This window comes from Euprymna scolopes, chromosome 43, assembly GCF_053919585.1.
Source record: "Euprymna scolopes isolate OS-2025 chromosome 43, ASM5391958v1, whole genome shotgun sequence".
NCBI classification, from domain to species: domain Eukaryota; kingdom Metazoa; phylum Mollusca; class Cephalopoda; order Sepiida; family Sepiolidae; genus Euprymna; species Euprymna scolopes.
The window spans coordinates 50265495-50283795 of NC_136524.1; the positions used below are offsets into that span (position 1 = coordinate 50265495).

General features: G+C 33.2%; 1 protein-coding gene and 1 pseudogene across 5 annotated transcripts in view; both read left to right on the forward strand.

Annotated features, from left to right (window-relative positions):
* Positions 1-18301, forward strand: part of LOC145268339 (E3 ubiquitin-protein ligase HERC2-like) — a 500726-nt gene that overhangs the window by 396536 nt on the left and 85889 nt on the right. The gene's annotated exons all lie outside the window — the stretch shown is intronic.
* Positions 16676-16809, forward strand: LOC145268500 (U2 spliceosomal RNA; annotated as a pseudogene).

Genomic DNA, 18301 nt, shown 5'->3' on the forward strand with positions numbered 1-18301 from the left:
TTTCCTGGAGGTGCCTCTCCTTCTTTGGGGAGGTGCCTTTCTCCCTTTTGCAGGGGGGGGGGATTTCATGGCAGTATGTTTCCACTCTTTTGAGGATTTTCCTGGCAGTACCTCTCCCCTCTTTTGGGGAGTCTTCCTTGTGGTACCTCTCCTCTTTGTTTGGGAGTCTTCCTTGCAGTACCTCTCCCCTCTTTTGGGGAGTCTTCCTTGTGGTACCTCTCCTCTTTGTTTGGGAGTCTTCCTTGCAGTACCTCTCCCCTCTTTTGGGGAGTCTTCCTTGTGGTACCTCTCCTCTTTGTTTGGGAGTCTTCCTTGCAGTACCTCTCCCCTCTTTTGGGGAGTCTTCCTTGTGGTACCTCTCCTCTTTGTTTGGAAGTCTTCCTTGCAGTACCTCTCCCCTCTTTTGGGGAGTCTTCCTTGTGGTACCTCTCCTCTTTGTTTGGGAGTCTTCCTTGCAGTACCTCTCCCCTCTTTTGGGGAGTCTTCCTTGTGGTACCTCTCCTCTTTGTTTGGGAGTCTTCCTTGCAGTACCTCTCCCCTCTTTTGAGGAGTCTTCCTTGTGGTACCTCTCCTCTTTGTTTGGGAGTCTTCCTTGCAGTACCTCTCCCCTCTTTTGGGGAGTCTTCCTTGTGGTACCTCTCCTCTTTGTTTGGGAGTCTTCCTTGCAGTACCGCTCCCCTCTTTTGGGGAGTCTTCCTTGTGGTACCTCTCCTCTTTGTTTGGGAGTCTTCCTTGCAGTACCTCTCCCCTCTTTTGGGGAGTCTTCCTTGTGGTACCTCTCCTCTTTGTTTGGGAGTCTTCCTTGCAGTACCTCTCCCCTCTTTTGAGGAGTCTTCCTTGTGGTACCTCTCCTCTTTGTTTGGGAGTCTTCCTTGCAGTACCTCTCTCCTCTTTTGGGGGCCTTCTGATACTGCTTGCCTCTAATCTTGTTCCACTGTTACCTGCTTCCTTCCAACACCTATTGTCCCCCCCCCTCCCACCTTCTCCCCTACCATCGCTGTCTACTCTGGGTTCTTATTTTCTATGATCCACTGTTTTGCACCTCCCTAAATATGTAGAGTTTTCTCTATGACTGCTTCTTTCCATATGATTCTGTTCAGTTCTAGGTTAACCCTCCCAAGCTTTACCTTCTCTCTGAAGAGAAGGACTTGTTAATAATCATCTGAGACATCCCTATCAGAGAATGCCAGCAGGACTTCTCAGGTATCTTTTATAGGTCTGAGAGCGCTTATCTTAGTACGCTGGCTTTTTAAAAGCACACCTCACCTTGTGTCTAACCTTCCCTGGGAGGAGGTAAATAAAATACCTGTCTTGTATTTATTCTGTGACTCTCCCCCATCTATCAACATGATTGGTCTGTGAAATATCTACTTCATTATAATAATACAGTCCATAGATGTGTCTGTTTGTGAATTTGCATGTATATTCTATTTTCTTCTGTTCCACAAACATCAAATAATGTTTGTTGATTCAACAATACACAACACTCATACTTTCACAATGTAAATACCCTCAATCAAGCAGACTAGCAGCAAAATCCCACCCTTTCATTTTTTAGAGGTCCCTAAATGCCGGAAAACTTCCTACTCTAATTACTTCTTTCCTCAGATCAGTTGCCATTTGAATTACCTCCTTGCTCTCTGTCTTCTCGACTCTACCAATATGCAGAAATTTAAATGTAATGTGAACAAACATTTTGCTACATAACTCACAACTTAGGATGCTTTCATATAAATAAGAAGAGCAGAAAGTGGATCTTGAGTTTACTTTCGGCATCCGCGTAACTCTCTTGATACCCTTATTTTATCCTTTAGTTCTCACATTCCAAGGGTGATGTTTCTGACAAAGGGGAAGAATTGCTGTTTTCTGGATCAGAATGTATACTATCTAACATTTATTATTGGCAAGTTTTTAATCTTTAAATAATTTTTTCTTTTTAGCTCCAGTTTCTCTTCCTCTCATTCTCTCTTTCTCTTTCGTTTTTTTTTTTTTTATCATTAAGTGGCTTCATGCCTTGTCTGGAGCGATTCCCATTAAAAAAAAAAATTTGGTCCTTACTCATAGTAGCCCCTTATCTCTCAGTCGCAATATGCCTTATTTGAGGGTGAACAAAAGTTTAAAGAAAAAACATTTATGATCATATACTAGCCTGGGTGCCTGGCGTTGCCCGGGTGTTTGGAGGTGTGTGTTGAGCAACCAAAAAAAAAAAAGTAGTAGTAGGCAGGCAGGCAGGCAGGCAGGCTCGAACTTGTGACGTGAAGGCGGAAAAGAAAGTGAAAGAAAATATGACGTCTTACCTCTACTCCATGATGTGGCCAGAAGTTCCGAACGTTAAAATTAGGCAAAGTTAATCCAACCGATACGGTAACTTGCAAAAATGGCTTGCAAAAAATCGACTCTTGCTTTACAGAAAACTGTCCAGTTGAGGGTGAATGAATTAATGTTTTTGGCCAATTTTTTTATATTTGTCGTCCGAAACGTCGAGCTTAAAAATGATATTGATTTCGTGAAAATCCGTTGCCTCTGTCGAAAGTTTAAGGCAGATATACAAACATACATATATACATTTAAACGGACAGGTGAGATTTATATAATAGACTAGTGGGGGTACCCGGCGTTGCCCAGGTGTTTGGAGGTGTGTGTGCGCTCTTAAATCAAAAAAAAAAGTTTTGGGTAAGTAGTTAGGATCGAACCCGAAGCCCTGAGGCGAAGTTGGAAAAAAAACATGAGACGTTAACCGCTCAGCCAGCAAGAAAGAGTGAGTGAAAGACGTTTGAATTTATTTAAGTAGAATTGACAGGTGCCCGCTAATGAGGTCAAATAGAAGTCACGGAGTTAAGATTTATGACGACATAAGCAATGGCTATTCAGCAGTTAACATTTTCTGCGGGAGGTGAAAATCCAACTTTGGAGAGAAAAGCAGATTTCCCATTTATTAGGGGAGTGTTGTACAAATGAAAGCAATTGTCTGATATGACGGTGAAAAGCCGACATTGACCAAATGTTTACATCACTTTCTGTAGACCACCCGGCCAATTCGAATCCAGTTTCACTTTTTTTATACCGATAGCAAAAGAAACACGCGGCGATCTAAAAATCTGGAAAAAGTCGGGCAAATTAAATACATGCGCGATCCCCGTTAAGTTGGACATGTTATCATCTAGACAGCATGTAAAAAGTTTTAAGAACGAGTGAGCCGACCGAGTGCTCCCCTGAAAAAAAGCCTTTTGCGAACATACAGAAAAAATGCACGCACATACACGCACACATTTTCGCTTTTATATTTATAGACTGGGAATGATGCAACAACCTTTCTATTAGTTTTGCCTTTATCATACGAAAAAGGCGAATCTACACGCGCCGATCGAAAAATGTTGAATATTTAGCTTTTGAAAGTCGGGCAAATTAAATACACATGTGACCCCCGTTCGTAACTCATAGATATTATGATTTCAACGTGATATAAAAAGTTTTAAAAATGAGTGATGGCCTCGAAGCCGCCGGAAAAAATCCTTTTGCGGACATACACAAAAAGCAAACATACATACATACATACACACATTTTCGCTTTTATATATATAGATTACTATTTTTTTTCATCATCGTGAGCAGCAGTAGCAGCCTCATATTTGGCTTAATGTCCATTTTAGATGATGCCATGCATTGGATGGCTTCTAGAAATTAACTTCCAAACTTATCTCTGAACAGGTCTTTACAAGTTAGAAAAGCATTTCATCCAAGGCATGAAAATTGTTAAACAAAATGTTTTACTATAGGCTTTAAAAATAAAGGTACAAGATTCAATTTGAAATTTATTTTTCTTCAAAGTGTACTTTTATAAATTTTACAAAGTAAGGTATGCAAAATTACTTTGTAAAATGTATAAAAGTGCACTTTGAAGATAAATAAATTTCAAATTGAATCTTGTACCTTTATTTTTAAAGCCTATAGTAAAAACATTTTGTTTAACAATTTTTATGCCTTGGATGAAATGCTTTTCTAACTTGTATCCTATCTTTTTAAGATTATATTTTATTTAATTTATTAATTTGGATTTAAAAAAAGATGAATGTGATTTTGTATGTATTTATAAAAACTCTCCTACTCTTTATTTCAGATTGTATTTCTCCTCACACCACCACTCATTTTTGCAACCCCCTCTTTGTATTATTACAGGTCTGAATATTCTCTCTGTTTCAGTTTGTAATTCTCCTCACTCTACATCTCTTTTTTGCAACTCTCTCTTTGTCATACATGTCTGAATAATAAGAAAATCTGAATTTTTTTAACAAAAACTTTAAAATAACTTTTTTAGATTAATTTTTTAAAACTTCTTTCAGAATAGAAAATCTTTACAATTTAATAAGGAACATATTTCGTATAGGTTTCATTAAAAATATTCAGTAGATAACGAAAAAAATAGAGATGAAAATTTCAAAAGGAGTGTATAACTGGTTACGCTCAATAGTAGTCCTCGCTAGCAAAAGACTTTGTTATTGTTATTCTATTATTATTTAAAACATTTTGTGTCCTGCGCTTTCACGCGAGGACTAATTTGTCCCTCTTTCTCTCGTCTATTATCTTGCATCAGATGCTTTCTTTGGCATTCCCCTGTTAACTGACCCTTCTACTTTAACTGTTCTATATCTATTAACCCTAACAACTCTCAGCTATTCTTTCAACATGACCATACCATCAAAGTCTCCTGTTCAGCACACATCTCCCTATACTGTTTATATTTAATCTTCTTCTGAGGTCTAAGCCTGTCTTAAAAGCACATTACACATTCATTTTATCATTCTCATATTATTTCTTTCCATGCAACGCATGTCTTCAACTCTCACTAGCCATCATACTGTAAATAGATGCTTTTATATATGTGTATATAAATTTCAATGCCACAAGTATATTTATGAGATTCATATTATTTTATTAGTCGTATAGTACATCTTTTACGTGTTTCGTTGAATGGGATAATTGATCAAACAGCTCATCAAAGACCCATATAAATCCATATGCAAAAATAGTTTTGTTTTTTTTTTCTCTTTTTTTTGGGAAGGACCAAAGGTGGAAAAAGGAAATAAAGTTCTTTTAAAATCATAAGATTAAAAAAAAATAATCTTATAAGTTATTTATAGATTGTTTCTGGAAGAAAACATTTTAATCACAGATAAAAAGATTGTCGCATATATGCCGCCATCTATTTTAATATATATATATATGCTCTGAAAGTGCAATCCATTTTTATTGAGCTTAAATAAATGTGGCAATTTTTTTAAAACAACTCTATTGAATATATACACTAAAAGTATTTATCTTTTACTATTAAAAAGTATATATAACATATGTTTTTTTTTTGTTTGTTTTTATTTTGTTTTTTTCAATTTGTTTTTCATCATACAACATGTAAAAGCATATGTGATACCCTGCCCTCATCGGCTGCCAACCACGGTGATAGCAGTTTCGATAGCTCAAGGTAGCCATTCTTGATGCTATCAAGCAGCTTTTGCCACTGGGCAAGGTATAAAAAAACAAAAAAAACAAAGAAAAGATCAACAAAGAGAAATAACGTCTGTTCATGCTGAATTAGCCCATGAAATAGGGTCTAGAAATTATGAAATCATTGTTGAGACTGATTTGTTTTTGGTGCACTGGTACTTATATATGGGCTTTCTCGAACGTTCCAACCCATTCACTGTCTACATACGCGAATAGATAAAAATATAGTCGCATGGATTTGTGTATAAAAGGGATACATTACAGCTGCGTCTCTTACACACTGACAGAACTGCATAGGCAACCAGTGACAATGTTCCTGAAATGAATAAATTTCGGCCAAACAGATTCTTCTGATTATGTGACGAGGGACTCCATTTAGCCGGTCACTACAATGATATTCAGAAAAATGTTTCCTGTAAAAACGGAAACCGACTGAAAGTAAAATGAAATACAAAACTAGCAGATACTCAGTTAAACTGTTCATTTTTTTTTTTTTTTTTTTTATGAAAATATTTTAAAAATCATTTTATTCAGTGGTTTGCTGTGTTCATATTTTGTTTTGCTTTCAATTAATTTCTGTTTTTACATAAAAAATCTTATCTGAACGCCATCTTTTTTCTTTGGCAGGAAAGGGGCTAACATTACCGACAAAGTATATCCATACAAAATAAGTAATTTTTTATTGACAGCGTTGTTAAGACAAGGAAAGATGAGTTTATAACTTCAAAGGGTCTAAGAACGTTCTGGCAAAAGAAAGGTGTTTGTAAGGAGAAATTGAACACAAGTGTTGCTTTCCATTTGTGCATTTACGTGTGTATGAAATGGGATAATCATGCAAGAAAACTCATCCATTTTTGCTAGGTAGGAAAACTCGTCCATTATTGAATAAATATCGATTGAAAACACATTTTATGACCGATCTTGAAAGAGATATTGTTTTTAAAAGAGACTACACATCCCATAATATATATTTTTTTTTAAATATTTTTACTTGTTTACCGTTTTTTTAAAAAAGATAGATTTGATTTTTCTAGGTGCCCGTATACTACCTAGCTTTGTAAGTTTTTAGTTTTTAACTTATTTTAAAGCATTTTTTCAGGTAAAAACACAAGTAGTGTCGAGTGTTACTTTAGAACAAAAAAAATATCTGCGGTGGCTATAGTTTTGAAAAGAGCCTCCCTCCCCCAAAATTAAACTTTAATATTTTTTAAATATAATTTAGGGAGGAGGGGCGAGAGAGCTTTTTAAAAACTATATCTCCCTTAAAAACAAAAACAATAAACAACAACACTAAAAAAAAAATGAAATTGAAAAGATTCTTGAATAACAGAAAAAAGTTTTCGATAAAATTGATAAATTTCTTTATTGATTACTTTTTTCTTAATGATTTAACAATTTTGAAGTAAAAAAGAAAAAAAAAATGTCTATACAATAGATTTTCAACACGGATCCTCTCTTCCACCAAAAACTTTTGCTTTTTATTTACAGTTAATTAAAATTTTTATATTTCTAGTGTTTAGGCATTACATTTTCTGGCACTTTTGCAGTATGCAGATGGTGGCTATTTTCTTATTTATTACAATAGTTTCTGGAATATTAAAAAAATAATTAATAAAAAAAAAACGGGTTGAGGGTTCGATTCTTAAGAATTTTCCTGCAGTTTTAGTTTTCTTTTTGTTTTTTGATTGAATTAATTTTTTTTTAATACCAAATGCACAAAATCAAACTTTATGCCACACACAATTTTATCAAAACAAGTCTGTTTCATTTAAGAAGAAAAAAAAAACATAACCCCAGTTGCATAAGTTTGACTTTTAAAAAATAATAAACATGTTTTTTAATATATGTCATGTTTATTTGCTAGATAAATGTATAATGATTATTGTAAAAATAAATTTTATTCATTTTTATTCATTAGAAAAAATATTTTAGCAGTATGCCACACATAATTTTATCAAAACAAGTCAGTTTTGTTTTAAAAAAAGCAAAAACACTTCATCCCCATTGCATGTTTGATTTTGTAAAAATGATAAACATTTTTACATATGTAATTTTATGCTTATTTGCTAGATAAAAATGTAAAAATAAATTTTTTTTTCTGTAGAAAGTTGTTTTCATGACGGAATGAAATTTGCGCAATGGCATACTTTTTGGCGTGCTGGCGTCCCAAAAAGAATTACCGTCCGATACTTACTGCGGACCTCTCAAACTAAAATTAAACATCATTTTACAAAAAAAGCGTATCCAATAGAGAATATTCCCCAAATAGTTTTTTTTTTTTTTTAAATTTCAATCAATAAGTCTTAATAGAAAGAAAAAAATAACTTTTGAGGGGTATTTGGATACGTTTTTTATGGTGTTTTATTTTAGTCTGACAGGCCCGCAGCAGGCATTGAGGTGGGGTTGGTCTTTGCTTAAGAAAACTTTTAAAAGATCTAGATACATAAATGCCTTATCCCGTAAATTCAAACACACTCTTTTGTACCGGGCATCTCAGATTTGCCCCACCTCAAACGCCTCGTTTGTCTCAACCTCCCTACTCTTGAATTCTACAGACAACGTGCCGATATAATATGTGCCTACAAGATAAGGTACTACTACAGTTTATCACCGCAAATGGAGATGCCAGTTTTTCGGGCATGTGTCGTCGGAATCAGAGGGAGAAATCAGTATTTTAAACTATGACCAAAGCATGAAATAAATAACAAAAAAGCGGGGGGGCGTACACAAGTGAGGCTCTAGCAGTGTCAGAAATCGTCATTAAAAATTTGTGGTAAACACTGGAATATTTAGACTTACTGTCTTTCAAACTTTATAACTTCTTGAAAAATGGAATTCAAACCCTATTTTTTTTTTTTTAATTAAAGGAACAAAGACCAAAAATTTTTAAAAAATAACAGGTTTAATAGCAAATTATGCAATATTTGTTTTTTTTTTTAAATCAGTTTTCTTTAAAAAAAATTTAAAGAAGATCAACGAAATTTTACTTACTTCGATTATAAAAAATATATATAAATTCCAAAAAATCACTTACCTATAAAAATGCTATTCAATGAGTACTTCCATTGTTCATTATTAAGAATTTATCCATATTTATACTTATATTCCATGTCCTTTTTAAATAAAATACTTTTTTTAACAAGGATTATAAAAAAACGCGAACTCGGATTTTTTTCACTGTTCAAATAAAGGGAGACAAATCTGATTTTTTTCGCGTTTATCTTCCGGTGGCTTCTAAGGGCAATAATTAATGTCTCTTTCTATTGCATGCTGTTAACCAAAATTAGTATTTTGGGGCCTCCGTAGGTGAAAATGCACACATTCACTTATAAGTAAGTATCTAAAACCAAGCTTCTATCTTTACATCATCAACGTTCTGATCCCCATCTGGCATCAATTAAAATGAATGGCTCTCGTCTTGGGGAGGCCTCAAGTTTTGATAGGCTTCTGGGCTTGACCTTTACTCCTGATCTTAAATGGAATACGTACATCAAATCTGTTGCCAAGGCTGCTGGAAAAATGGTTGGATCCTTCTATCAATCCAGTAGATATCTCACTGCGATGCAATTCTCTATCTATATTAGAGCCAGGTACGTCCAAGGATGGAATACTATTGCCACATATGGGCAGGAGCTGCTAGAAAAGACTTGTCCTGCCTTGATAGGGTTCAAAATAGACTTCGTGGCCTAGTGGGAGATGTCCTTTTCTCTTCACTGCAACCTCTATCTCACAGAAGAGATGTTGCGAGTTTGTCTCTGCTTTATCGTTATTTTCATGGAAAGTGTTCGACTGAGCTTCAATCTATGGTCCCCCCTCGCCAAACTTTCACAAGAAACACTTGACATTATCAATAATTTTCCCCACTCTTTATCTGTGCCTAAACCTAAACATAGATTCCATGATCAAAGCTTCTTTCTTAGAACTGCACGCCTGTGGAATTGTCTTCCGTTTTCCTGCTTTCTAGCTGTCTATAATATGGTTGTCTTCAAGTCCAACGTGAACAAGTTTCTGATGAGCCGTTCCACTTAAGTTAAAAAATTTACCAAACTTCCATTACTATCAATTACTATATTGTCCTTTTGACTACTCTACACTCTTTAACCCTTATCCTTGAGTGGCCTATCGGCCTTGATAAGTGGTGACGCCTATATAAAAAAAAAAGAAAAAAAAGTTTTTGCCGTTAAACAAAAAAAACCCAGTTGACCGATTTAAAAATTGTTTTTAATTCTTTTAATGAAATACACAAGTTTTTAATTAATATATTTTATTTCTACTTTATTGAGTGAATTTTTTTTAAATATCTGAAAAAAGAAAACATTGAATGAAATAGAAAAAATTGTCGTCAGTGTCTGATATTTACTTGACAATATAAGCATAACATGAGCTTTCATTTAAAAAAAAAAAAATCAACATAGTTTAAAAAAAAAAAACGTTTTACACTTTGGACATTACAGGTAAATTTCTAAAAAACACTTTTTTTGTTTTGAATTAGAATATTTTATTTATTGATCTTTTATCTTCAATTTGTGATATATAAAACTTTGGTGAGTAAATTAATTATTTAAATTTTAATAGAAATTTCAAAATGAGGGGGGGGGTTGAATTAAAAAAAACAAAAAAACGTTTCTCTAAAATATTATATTCAGTTTATTCGAAAGAGCATAAAATTTTACATTGACCCTGAAAATATCGTAAAAAATTTAACCAATAGAAAAATTTTGATAGATTTTTAAAGTTTGAAAATTGAAAAAAATTTCACTTGTAAAATTCAATTGATTTCATACGTAAAAAAAAAATGGCTGATTGAACACACACCGGCACTTTGTAAACACTGTTTTTTTTTTTTTTTTGTTTTTTTAAATAAAAAATATTTCTATCACTTTTAAAACAACTTTAATAGTTTATTTTGGAAGTATATTCCATACAGAAAATAAACAACCCACTTTTAAAAAGAGAAATTACAAGTTTTTTTTATATTTTATTCGCAGTTTTGTGTTAGGGGTGTCAAACACCTAGTGAGGCTCCTCTTGTGAAATACGCTTCGACTCTGATATTGTACACAGTTCGTTTGAGGGAACAACTAGTTTTTGGATTTATTTATTACTAGCAGGGCTACCCGGCGTTGCTCGGGACCGTATAAACAATAAACAATGAAAAAACAAAAGCAGATATTGAACATATGTTTTATTCTTAGGGGAGAGGAATCTTTCATCTCAAGTTTTAGCGTTACAAACAAACATTTGTCTTTTATATATATATAGATAATGACAGGTTTTTTGGGGGCCCCCCTCGAAGATAACTGATCAGTTGACCAACTTCTAGTGGTCCGTTTGACGTGAAATTTCGATATTTGTCATCCGGGTGATGGGGCTTCGATATGATACCAAATTTGTCAAGTTTGGTTCCGTCTTTCAAAAGTTTTAGCGTTACAAACAAACATACATACACACAGACGTTTGGCTTTTATATATATAGACTAGCAGGGCTACCCGGCGTTGCTCGGGACCGTATAAACAATGAAAAAACAAAAGCAGATATTGAACATATGTTTGATTCTTAAGGGAGAGGAATCTTTCATCTCTATGTATTATTTGTTTTATCTACCCTAGGACTGATATTGTTCATGTTTTATCCCTAGCATAGGTAATTTACAGCATGTATATGAAATTGTTTTACCTTAGGGAGAAGAGAACAGGTAATATACAACATAATGTGTCTATATTACATCCCTGGCAACGCCTAGAAACCAGCTAGAACATGTATTTCAGTCAATCTTTATTATATCCTGGGCTATGCCGGGAAACCAGCTAATCTCTTTTTAGTGACTTGACCACCAAAATACCTCCCTAAGTGTGTCCTTTCTTTTGAACTTATTAGATATAGGTATCTAGAAATGTGTGTGAAATTTTGTTGAATGCATTGTTCACTATGATTTTCTTATTGTTCTACACAATATCAACTGTAGCGAAATAACACAGTAAACTTAGTGTAGTGTTAGAATAAAGAGCAAAGGAAAAAATTAGAATCATATTTTGTAATTGCAAATCTAAATTTGCTAGCATGTACCAGTATTGGCCAGGTTGTGGAAATTTGGAACTTATAACATATGTAGTGGCCTTTTCCTAGATACCTATTGCTAAAAATTATACTTTCATTTTGTTAGAAAAATCTCTCTTCAGATGCCCTGCATCATTCAAAATAAAAACAAATATTTTTATAATTGTTTCAGTATATTGCTACACAATGTGAAAGTTTTTAACGTTTGTAAAAAAAATCATGAATGTGCTTATATTGCAAAAAAGAAAATATCAGTGCACAGTATTGAAAGTGTTTGAGATTCAAAAGTCTGTAACATTTCTACTAACTTCATAAGATGTCATGTGAGAAACTGAATTGAATATCAAGACATTATCTGAAGCGTTTTTATTTTGGTGTAACATATGTGTTTACAGTGAACCTTAACTTTTAATAAACAGATTGGTATGCAATGACATAGGCTAAGAATCTTTAAAATATATATAAATTGGAAAAATGTGTGAACAAATGAAAAAAAAATGATCCGCTACACTTGATGACATCAAGCACAGTAATATTTTAGTGAAGAAAATATGAAATTGATGTTCAGTGATTAGTTTGGATGAATGAGAAAATGTAATTGTTTGATGCATAAAAATAACTCAGTTGCTGTATTTGATATTAAGCAGCAAAATATAGTGATTTGAATATTTGGGAAAACATCAAACCAGATTATGTAAAAAGAAAAAAAAAAGATGAAATTAGAAAATATATATTTTATGTTTATGAGTTCTGCCAATCAAAATTTTGTGGCAGAAATTGGGTGATTACCATGCAATTTTATTTTGGTAAAATTCTTAAATTATTAGAATGTTTATTATAATTTCTAATTAGTGACTTGTTATAATCAAAATCCGCCCTAAAGAGTGTCCTTTCTTTTATTAGGTATCAGAGTAGGTATCAAGATTTCTACTTCTATACAAATGTGATATTTCAGATCTGTACATAAAAAATTTGTTGAATATATAGGTTGAGAATTGTTCTGTGTCGCTCTCTCTCACACACACACGCATTCTCACTTTTATAGATATAATAGATAGATTACTCTAGATATATTTCCATATGTCTGAATACCCTATATACAAATTTTCAAATCTGTAGATAAAAAAATTTGTTGAGTATATAGGTTGAAAATTGTTCTCTCTCTCTCTCTCACACACACATTCTCAATTTTAGAGATATAATAGATAGATTATGCTAGATATATTTCCATATGTCTGAATACTCTATATACAAATTTTCTAATCTGTAGATCAAATATTTGTTGAATATATAGGTTGAAAATTGTTCTTACTCTCTCTCTCTCTCTCTCTCTGGCTACCTCACACACACATTCTAACTTTTATAGATATAATAGATAGATTATGCTAGATATATTTCCATATGTGTGAATACCCTATATACAAATTTTCTAATTTGTAGATAAAAAATTTGTAGAGTGCATAGGTTGAGAATTGTTCTCTCTATCTCTCACACACACACATTCTAACTTTTAAAGATATAATAGATTATGCTAGATATATTTCGATATTTCTGAATACCCTATATATAAAAATTTGTTGAATGTATAGGTTGAGAAAATCTGTAGATAAAGAATTTGTTGAGTATATGGGTTGAGAATTGTTCTCTCTCTCTCTCTCTCTCTCTCTCTCACACACACACACACACACATTCTCACTTTTATAGATATAATAGATTATGCTAGATATATTTCCATATGTCTGAATACCCTATATACAAATTTTCAAATCTGTAGATAAAAAATTTGTTGAGTATATAGGTTGAGAATTGTTCTCTCTCTCTCTATCACACACATTCTCACTTTTATAGATATAATAGACAGATTATGCCAGATATATTGAAATATGTCTGAATGCCCAATATACAAATTTTGAAATCTGTAGATAAAAAATTTGTTGTATACATAGGTTGACAATTGTCCTCTCTCTCACACACACACACATTCTCACTTTTATACATATAATAGATAGATTATGCTAGATATATTTCTATATGTCTGAACACCCTATATACAAATGTTCAAATCTGTGGATAAAAAATTTGTTGAATGTATAGGTTGAGAATTTTTATCTCTCTCTTTTTCTCTCTCTCTCTCTCGCTATCTCACACACACGCATTCTCACTTTTATAGATAAAATAGATAGATTATGCTAGATATATTTCCATATGTCTGAATACCCTATATACAAAGTTTCAAATCTGTAGATAAAAAATTTGTTGAATATATAGGTTTAGAATTGTTCTCTCTCTCTCTCTCACACACACATTCTAACTTTTGTAGTTATAATAGATAGATTATGCTAGATATATTTCCATATGTCTGAATACCCTATATACAAATTTTCTAAACTGTAGGTAAAAAATTTGTTGAGTATGTAGGTTAAGAATTGTTCTCTCTCTCTCTCACACACACACACACACACAAGTTCTCACTTTTATAGATATAATAGATAGATTATGCTAGATATATTTCTATATGTCTGCCTACCCTATATACAAATTTCCAAATCTGTGCCCAAAAATGTGTGGAATATATAGGTTGAGAATTGTTCTCTCTCTCTCTCTCTCTCTCACACATATTCTCACTTTTATAGGTTATATAGGTTGAGAATTTTTTGCTCTTTCCATCACTCACATTCACACTTTTATAGATATAATACATAGATTATGCCAGATATATTTACATATGTCTGAATACCCAATATACACATTTTCAAATCTGTAGATAAAAAATTAGTTGAATATATAGGTTGAGAATTGTTCTCTCTCTCTCTCTTTCTCTCTCTCTCACACACACATTCTCACTTTTATAGATATAATAGATAGATTATGCTAGATATATTTCCATACGTCTGAATACCCTATATCCAAATTTTCTAATATGTAGATAAAAAATTTGTTGAATATATAGGGTGAGAATTTTCCTTCCTCTCTTTCTCTCTCTCTCTTTCTCACACACACACAAGCTGAAAATTGTTCTCTCTCTCTCTCTGACTCTCTCTCTCTCTCTCACACACACACACATGGTCATTTTATAGATATAATAGATAGGTTATGCTAGATATATTTCTATATGTCTGAATACCCTATATACAAATTTTTAAATCTGTAGATAAAAAATTTGTTGAGTATATAGGTTGAGAATTGTTCTTTCTCTCTCTCTCACACACACATTCTCACTTTTATAGATATAATAGATTATGCTAGATATATTTCCAAATGTCTGAATACCCTATATACAAATTTTCAAATCTGTAAAGATAGAATTTGTTGAATATATAGGTTGAGAATTGTTCTCTCTCTCTCTCTTTCACACACATTCTCACTTTTATAGATATAATAGATAGATTATGCTAGATATATTTCCTTATGTCTGAATACCCTATATACAAATTATCAAATCTGTAGATACAAAATTTGTTGAGTATATAGGTTGAGAATTGTTCTCTCTTTCTCTCTCTCACTCACTCACTCACTCACTCACTCACACACACACACACACATTCTACCTTTTATAGATATAATAGATTATGCTAGATATATTTCCATATGTCTGAATACCCTGTATACAAATTTTCAGATCTGTACATAAAAATTAGTTGAATATATAGGTTGAGAATTGTTCTCTCTCTCTCTCTTCTCTCTCTCTCTTTCACACACATTCTCACTTTTCTAGATATAATAGATAGATTATGCTAGATATATTTCCATATGTCTGAATACCCTATATACAAATTTTCTAATCGGTAGATAAAAAATATGTTGAATATATAGGGTGAGAATTGTACTTACTCTCTCTCTCTCTCTCTCTCTCACGCACACATTCTCACTTTTATGGATATAATAGATAGATTATGCTGGATATATTTCCATATGTCTGAATACCCTATATACAAATGGTCAAATCTGTAGATAACAAATTTATTGAATAGATAGGTTGAGAATTGTTCTCTCTCTCTCTCTCGCAACCTTACACACACAACCACACGCAAACATTCTGACTTTTATAGATATAATAGATCGATTATGCTAGATATATTTCCATATGTCTGAATACCCAATATACAAATTTTCAAATCTGTAGGTAAAAAATTTGTTGAATATATAGGTTGAGAATTGTTCTCTCTCTCTCACACACTCACATTCTCACTTTTATAGATATAATGTATAGATTATGCTAGATATATTTCTATATGTCTGAATACCCTATATACAAAGTTTAAAATCCGTAGATAAAAATACGTTGAGTATATAGGTTGAGAATTGTTCTCTCTCTCTCTTACGCACACACACACACACACACACACATTTTCACTTTTATAGATATAATAGATAGATTATGCTAGATATATTTCCATATGTCTGAATACCCTATATACAAATTTTCAAATCTGTAGATAAAAAATGTATTGAATATATAGGTTGAGAATTGTTGTCTCTCTCTCTCTCTCTCTCTCTCTCTCTCTCTCTCTCTCTCTCTGGCTACCTCACACACACACACATTTTCACTTTTATAGATATAATAGATAGATTATGCTAGATATATTTCCATATGTCTGAATACCCTATATACAAACTTTCAAATCTGTAGATAAAAAATTTGTTGAGTATATAGGTTGAGAATTGTTCTCTCTCTCTCACACGAAACTGTGCGCTCGGCTTCTACCCCCCCTTCCCACCCCAAATGCTTGGGAAACTGTGCACTGTTTTTGTTGGTTTTCAAGCTGCCTCTTCCCCCCCACACACACACACAGTTTAACAGTAGTAGGAGGTCAAGAGAAAGAGGGTGAGAGAGAGAGAAGAGTAAGTTGGTGAGAGAGAGAGAAAAGAGAAAGAGGGTGTTGGTTTTATATTTTTATTATCGTCTAATATTTTGAAAGCTGAATTTCTAATAAAATGTGCATCTATAGGAGATAATGCCTGGGAATGTGTTCCCCCCCCCCCCACAGTTTAACAGTGGTGTGACGTCAAGAGAAAGAGGGTGAGAGAGAGGGAAGAGTAAGTGGGTGAGAGAGAGAAAGAGAGAGAAAAAAAAGAAAGACGGTGTTGGTTTTGTGAAAAAAGTTGTTATTTACAATTGTTCGCATTCTTGGCCTTTTGGTCAAGATCAAAGTGTAGTATCTGTTCTTCAGATGCTGCACTTCTATTTCTTGTTCTCTTTCGGTGGAGGAGAAATCCTCCACGACTGAGACAATTTTTATTTTTGTACCTTTTCTCCACGTTAAAAAACGACCCTGGTGTCTAACTCTGTCCCGTGGGGAGGCATAGTAAATAGGTACAATTGTTCGCCATTAGTGGATGTTGACGTCACGTCACGTGACATGACTAAGCGTTTTTTTTTTTTAGTATGAATAACATTTTTTGTTTTAAAAAAATTACTGGTTTTGTTGGATTCAAGTGGATCCCCCCCCCTCCAGTTTAAGAGATAGCAGGTCACGTGGTAATATACAAAATGGCTAGCGTAAATATAAAGATCGGTTTTTTTATCGACGAATATTTTGAAAGCTGAATTTTTTTTTATTCCTGTACATTTTTTCCTGATATTTTTCGTTAAAACTCTTGTATAAATACTATTTTTAACCAGTTAAATACGTTGGAGACATTGTCATGGAGTTTAATAATCTCTAGAACAAAGCAGAAGAGAAATTACAAAAGTATCGGTAAAACAAAGTGTTTGTTTACATTTGTTCGCCATTACTGGATGTTGACGTCACGTCACGTGACATGACTAAGCGTTTTTGGATTATGTAATATTAACATTAAAATGACAGGTTTTTTGGGGGGCCCCCCTAGGAGAGAAATGATCAGTTCACCCCCTTTTAATGGTCCGTTTGGTGTGGAATTTCGATATTTGTCATGCGGGTGATCAAGGTTCAATATGATACATAATTTGTCAACTTTGGTTGTGTCTGTCAAAAGTTTGAGCTGACGTCACGTCACGTGACACGTATTGAATAACGTTAAAATGACAGGTTTTTGGGGGGGCCCCCCTAGGAGAAAAACGATCAGTTGACCCCTTTCTACTGGTCCGTTTGACGTGAAATTTCGATATTTGTCATCCGGGTGATCAAGGTGCAATATGATACCAAATTTGTCAACTCTGGTTCCGTCTTTCAAAAGTTTTAGCGTTACAAACAAACATACATACATACATACATACATACACACCGATTTTTGCCTTTTATATATATAGATGATGTGAACTTTTCACTTTTTCGGATTATTTTTTAATTTTTTAATTTTGTTTGGATGGATATTTATTTTGGCTTGAACTTTGTGTTTTTTGGATTATTTTTTTATTATATAATTTTTTTTATTTTTGCTTTTTTTGGATGGTCTCATGTCGATAAGGCCATGTATAGAGAGGCTTATAACATGACAAGTGAAAATATGGTAATTAAAAAAAAAATCCCCAATAAGCTTTGAGGAAAAAAACATGTTTTGAACAATTGAAATTTTTACTTTTTATTTATTTATTTTTTTTTAATAAATATGGTAAATATTCAGATACGTTACAGAACACCAACCACTTTGGGTTTTTTTAGGAGTAATCAAGGTTGCTGATAACGAATCTGATAATCAAACCCGTGGCAAATTTACCGTTTGCATAGTATTAACCCCTGAACCCCCGAACTACTTTCCGCCATTTTACAGCTTCCGTTTACGCTACGCACGCGGCAGCAGCATAGACGACAGTTGTTGAATG